This window comes from Equus asinus, chromosome 18 (assembly GCF_041296235.1).
Source record: "Equus asinus isolate D_3611 breed Donkey chromosome 18, EquAss-T2T_v2, whole genome shotgun sequence".
In the NCBI taxonomy this organism is placed as follows: domain Eukaryota; kingdom Metazoa; phylum Chordata; class Mammalia; order Perissodactyla; family Equidae; genus Equus; species Equus asinus.
In genome coordinates, this window is record NC_091807.1 from 31,257,412 (window position 1) to 31,264,549 (window position 7,138).

Genomic DNA, 7,138 nt, shown 5'->3' on the forward strand with positions numbered 1-7,138 from the left:
GAACCAGGTGCCCAGGCTGCAGCCTCACGTCTTTACTAGGCCAGTCCAGGGTCCTGGGCTCAGGGCCAGGGGGTAGCTGCATTCTGCTGACCGGCCAGTCTTCTTTCCAGGTCTCTGGTTCTTCTTGTTTTTCTAATCCTGTCTGAGGCTTCAAGGAAGATGATCAGGGATAAAGAAGTTTATGGAAGTCAGTTCTGAAAACCCTACAGTGCCTTGCCCCTCAGAGGTCTTTGCAGGACTGGCCAGCTGCAGAACTCCCAGCAGCTCTAGAATGTAGTAATGGTGCCCCCCCTCTTGCCCCCCACAAGGCCAGCCAGGCGCCTGCCTCTGTGCCTGGGGGCCAGGGGCTCCATTCTGAAGTCACAGGACTCATCGCTGTGCAGTTTGCCTGCTCTCCGCTTCCAGCTCTAGAATCGCCCTTGACCTCCCTGGACAGGCCTGAGCAAGTCCTGTAAGCTTCAAGGACACAGCTACGCCCACCCCAGGCTTTGTGAAACCAAGACAACCACACGTGCTCATTCCTCAGCTCTAGTCAGCGGGAGCCAGGCTGCTCTGCTGGCAAGAGAGGGAGAGAGGGACATGGTCCTATACTTCCTTCTTGTAGCTAAATGTTCTGTTTATTTAATGTTTTGAGTAAATAATATATCATATGGTTCAAAAACCTGACAATTATGAAACATCACACGGTGGAAAGATCGTTTCCTATCTGCTCAGTTCTTATCCCTTACCCCGAAAAGGTAGCCACTGTTATTAATTTGTTGTTTATCTTTCTAGAGAATTTTTCCTTTTTTTTTCTTTTTTGCACATGCAGGCAAATTAAATATATATTCTTCTCTCCTTCCTAAGTCTTTTCTACTCGCTTGGTAGTACACAGCACAGCGTCCTGTACCTTGTGGTTTTCAGTTAACAGTGTATCTCAGAGATCTTTCCATCCTGGTACATGAAGTATGTCATCATTCTTCTTTCCTGAGGCCTGCTATACAGAATGTGCAGAAACAATTCTCTATAGATGGGCGTTCAAGTTGTTTGCAATCTTGCTTTCAAACAATGCTGCCATGGATAGCTTTGTAATTCTTTGTGTAGCAGGTAATTATGTGAATACAGAAGGTGAATTCTTACAAGTGAAATTGCTGAGTCAAAGGGTAAATGCCTCTCTAATGTGGGCAGATGTTGCTAAATTACCCTCTGCAGGGGGTATGCCAATTGACACTCCCAGTAGCCATGTAGGAGAGAGAGGGCTTATGTCTCTAGAGCTCACCCACAGAGTTTCAGACCTTTGGGGTTTTGTCATTTCTGATAATTTTTTAAGAAAATTAGTATGGTTTAATTTGTCATTTAATTTGTCATTTAATTCTTTCTCTCTCTTTTTTTTTTTGAGGATGATTAGCTCTGAGCTGACATCCGTGCCCATCTTCCTCTATTTTATATGTAGGACTCCTGTCACAGCATGGCTTGATAAGCAGTGTGTAGGCCCACGTCCAGGATCCAAACTGATGAACCCTGGGCCACCAAAGGAGAGGACTCAAACTTAACTGCTATGCCACCGGCCAGCCCCTGTATATGTTTTTATTATGATTGACATTGAGCATATTTTCATATGTTTAAGACCCAAGTATGTTTCCTGCAAACTGTCTATATCCATACCCATTTTTCTGTTGACCTGTTGGTCTTTTGTCTTATCAATTTGCAGGAGCTCTTTATATATTGGGGAACTGAACCTTTTGTTTGTGATATGAGTTACACACATTTCTCATTTTGTCATTTTCTTATAGACTTTTTCAAAAAATTTGTATGTTTTTAAAATTTGTATGGTTTCTGTCATGCAGAAGTTTTCAATTTTATGTAGTTGAAATTGTCAATCATTGATTTTTGTGGCTTTTAGATTTTCAGTCATAGTTAGCAAGACTTTCCTTATCTTCTATGTTTGTTTCTGTATTTTTATATTTTCTTTTTATATTTAAATCTTTGATATAGTCAAAATTTATTGTACCATAGAGGTGAAGTCTATATACAAAATGTTCGTTATCAACACTACTTATTGAATACTCCGTCTTTCCCCCATGTATTTGAGATGACACCTTTTTTTTTTTTTGAGGAAGATTAACCCTGAGCTAACATCTGCTGCCAATCCTCCTCTTTTTGTTGAGGAAGACTGGCTCTGAGCTAACATCTGTGCCCGTCTTCCTCTACTTTCTATGTGAGGTGCCTACCACAGCATGGCTTGACAAGCAATGTGTAGGTCCACACCCAGGATCCAAACATGTGAAGCACAGGCTGCCGAACCAGAATGTACGAACTTAACCACTGCTCCACTGGGCCAGCCCCCCGAGATAGCACCTTTGTCTTAAACAAAATTGCTATATGCATTTGGATATTTTTCAGGATTTTCAATTCTGTGCCAGATATCAGTCTGATAAATCATATTTCACTATTACAATGTTTTAATTGTTGAAGATATTAAGTTTATTTCAATATATAGTATAGCTATTGCTTCTTGTTTAATCTTCTTTTATTTTTTATTTTTGGTGAGGAAGATTGGCCCTAAGTTAAAATCTGTTGCCAAACTCCCTCTTTTCGCTTGAGGAAGATTGTCCCTGAGTTAACATCCATGCCAGTCTTCCTCTATTTTGTATGTGGGACACTGCCACAGCATGGCTTGATGAGCAGTGTGCAGGTTTGTGTCCATGATCCAAACCCGTGAGTCCCAGGCCCCTGAAGCACAGCGTGTGAACTTAATCACTATGCCACTGGGCCAGCCCCTCATTTATTTTCTCTATCAGAATTACCTTGGCTATTCTTTATTTTTCCACGTGAAAGTTAGAATCACCTTATATGGATAAAAATTTCTTTTTGCATTTCTATTGAGATAATATTTATAAGTTAGCATTTATATATTAAGAGAAATTGATATAAGGCTAAGTCTTCCTATCTGAGAACATGGTATGTCTTTTCATTTATTCAAGTCTTTTCCTTTCTCTTTTTTTGTTTTTTTTTTATGAGTGTTTAATAGGTTATTTAGGTCTTGCACATATCTCATTCAACTTATTTTTAATTATTTTACATTTTTATTGTAAATAAGGTATTTCCTTCTGTTATATTGCCTGATGCTGTTTATATTAAAAAAAGCTATTGATTTCTGTATATTAATTTTACATGTTCTGTAATTGGTTGTAGTCATTTTCACTCATTTCTCTTGGGGTTTCAAAGTATAAAACAAATCCCTTGCAAATATTGATAGTTTTATCCTTTTTTGCTCAGTTTTTATGCCTTTAAATCTATCGTTTTTCTAATTAATTTGGCTAACACCTCTAGTACAAAGTTAAATAATAGCATTCTAGTGAGCGAACGCTTGTCTCATTCCTGACTTAAGGATAAAAGCTTCTAGAATTTTTTGATTAAGGATGCTTTTAGTTTTGAGGTTGAGATATATATATATATATATAAATAACCATATATGTCTAGTTTGAAGGTAACTATCTATTCCTATGTTATTGGCTTTGAAAAATCAAGAATGAGTTGTTAAATTTTGTCAACTTCTGTTTGGACAAATATGGAAGTGACTACATAATTTTCTCCTTAGAATTAAGTGGATTTTCCTAGTACTGAATCATTCTTACTTTCCTGGGATAAGCCCCATTTGGTTGTGGTTTACATTAGTGTTTTCACCTGCTGGTGAATTCTGTTTGCTAATATATTTGTTAACATTTTTATTGACAGTGGAGTGTGCAAAACTTAAGTGGACACAAAGTGCAGGAATCTAAAGTGTACTCTAAAGTGTACGAGTAGATGAGTTTATACATGCATATGTATATATGCGGTATATATGTAAGAATCTGCACACAAAAAAGTGCAATTAAAAAGCTAATAGATGAGAAAAACAGAACAGAAAAATACGCGATTAATCCTCAAGAGGGCAGAAAACGAGGAACAAAGGAATAGAACAGATGGAACAAATAGAAGATAAATAGCAACATGGTAGGATTTAATGCAACTATAAAAGTAATTACTTGAAATGTAAACACAAAGCACTCCAGTTAAGAGAATAAAGTGGTCAGACTAAATAAAAGGAATTGAGACCCAAGTGTATACTGTTTACAGTGAGCACACGTTAAATATAAGGACAAAGTTAGGATGAAAGTAAAAGGATGGAAAAAGTTATACCACGCAATCCTAGCAAAAAGAAATCTGGTTGGCTATCTTAATATCAGATAAACTACACTTTAAGGCAAGAAGTATTACTGGAGAGAAAAGCACATGTCAAGTCAACAAGAAAACTCAGGAATCTGAAACTTGTATGCACCTCATAACATCCTTTCAAAATAGAAATTAAAGGAGGAATTAAAGGAAGAAATAAATCAATAATCATAGCTGAGAATTAATCATGTATTTTTCCATTCGATTTTCTTACCTATTAGCTTTTTAGTTAGACTTTTTTGTGTGATTGCCCTAAAGAGTTCATTATCCATCCCTGGCTTATTACCTTTGACCTTAAATTGGTACTTTTACTCCTTCAATAATGCAATAAACTCGCAACAGTTTAAGTCCATTTATTCCATCCTACACTCTGATATATTATTGTGTCATTTTACCTCTCCCTATATTATGAAGCTCAGAAGACGTTGTTGTTATTTGGGCTTCAAAGAGAAAATTTTCTTTTCTCTTTTCCCACATATTTATTCTGTCCGGTGCTCTTTGTTCCTTCCTGAAGTTCTATGCTTCCATCTGGGAGCATTTTCCTTTGCTTAAAAAAATGTCCTTTAGTATTTCATTCTCTGGGGATGAATTATCTCAGGTTTGTTTGTTTGTTTTGCCTGAAAAAATTTTATTTTGCCTTCCTATCTGAAGGACCTTTTGCTGGATATAGAATTCTAGTTTGATAGCTTTTTTTTTCTTTCTGAGCTTTAAATATATCATTCCATTGTCTTCTGGCTTTTGTGGTTTCTGTTGAAAAAGCAATGATCAGTTTTACCATTGCTTCATTGAAGGATGTGTGCGTTTTTTTTCTAGATGCCTTTGAGATTTTTTTCTTTGTGTTTGATCTTTAACTGTTTAACTCAAATGTGTCTTGATGCACTTTTTCTTTTTTTTTGAGGAAGATTAGCTCTGAGCTAACTACTGCCAATCCTCCTCTTTTTGCTGAGGAAGACTGGCCCTGAGCTAACATCCATGCCCATCTTCCTATACATTATATGTGGGATGCCTACCACAGCATGGCGTGCCAAGCAGTGCCATGTCCGCACCCAGGATCTGAAGCAGTGAACCCCGGCTCACCAAGAAGTGGAATGTGTGAACTTAACCACTGCACCACCAGGCCAGCCCCAATGCTCTTTTTATTTATCTTCCTTGGGGTTCACTGAGACCCTGGATTAATGAGTTGATGTCTTTCATGAGTATTAGAAAATTCTTGGCTATTATCTCTTCAAATATTGCTTCTGCCTTTATCTCTTTTTCCTGTTTCTTGACTCCAATTTTACATATTTTAGATCTTTTTATTGTGCTCCATATGTCACTTATGCTCTATTCTGTTTCCATTAATTTTTCTCTCTGCTTTATTTTGGATCTTTCTATTGATCTATTTTTGAGTTTACAGATCCAGTCTTCTGCTGCAAATAGTCTTTGAAAACTAATAAGTTCTTAATTCCAGCTGTTTTATTTTCAGTTGTAGAATGTCTACTTGATTATCCTCATGGATTCTAGTTATTTTTTAATACCATTATCATTTTTTTGATAGAGGATTTATGATAGAGCTTTTATCTTTTTTATCTTTTTTAAAAAAATTTTTCTCTCATTATGTTGAGTCCCTCTGTTTGAGTCAAGCTGACATTAGCCAACATCTAGTTGGTGATTGTCGGTCGTCTCGGATGAACTCTTCTTCCTCTGGAATTTTGGTTTATCTAGTCCTTGTTGTTTACATGGTTCTCCATTGTCTTTAAAACATGATTATTTCAAATTTATCCATTTGTTGTTATTGTTACAGGGAGAGTCTAGATGCTTAGGACCTATTGTATTCTACCTGGAAGCCCAAGTATCTTGTCTCTCAATCTTTTATTTAGTGTTTGTTGTTGTTGTGATTTGCTTGTTGCTTTAATATCCATAAGGGAAGTTAATTTGTGAGTTGTTGCATGCAGTCCTTGTTAGATTTTGGTATTATGCTTATTTCATGGAGAACACTTGAAGATTTTTCTCTTATAATACTCTGGCAGGGTTTAAATACCACTGGAATTACTTTCTTTGATGGAAAATAATCGTGGTCTGGAGCTTTTATTGGCAAAGGTGGCAGGGGTTTGGACAAATTTCTTTGCTCCTCTGCAGGTATCAGTTTATTAAATTTTTATCTCTCCTGGAGTTAGTTTTAACAAATTATATTTTCTTTTATGGCACTGTTCAATATAAATATAAAACAAGCCACTTACATAATGTAAGATTTTCTAGTAGCCATATTTAAATAGTAAAAACAAAAGCCGGTAAAATTGAAACTGGGGGCCAACTTGCTTTAACTATACTCAGTTAGTTGTCTATTTGCTGTTTGCAGAAGTAGTTCAATAATGCATTACTAAAACCCATCCTATAGATAACATCTCTGATGCTTGGGTCACCATGGTAACATGGTGCTTGAGTTTTTTGGGAACTGAGAGTTGACTCCTTGTCCAGTTCAGGTTGGTTAAGACCACAGACTCATCAACTGGGCCTGCTCAGGTGATCAACAGGTTACCCTTTGTTGTCAAGGAGCTGAAAACTCCATCCTCAGATCATGGTAAGGCTGCCATTTTGTGAACACATGTCCTATGAAGAACCATGAAGCTTGACTAGGCTTGTGCAGATCATCAATTACGTCACTTCTCCTTACCTCCAATCATCTAGTCCCACTTCAAACTGACCCACCCCTTTATCCCATAAATATCCCCAATCCCCATTTTTCAGGGAGGAGGATTTGAGATCTGTTCTCCTGTCTCCTCACTTGACTGCCTTGTGAATAAACTCTTTCTCTGCTGCAAGCTCATCATCTTGGTGATTGACATAATCGTGTGGCAGGCAAAATGAAGCTGGCTTGGTAACAAAATTATTTTAAATAATATTTTATTTAACCAAATATATCTAAAATATCCTTAACAATATTATCAACATGTAAGCAATCAAG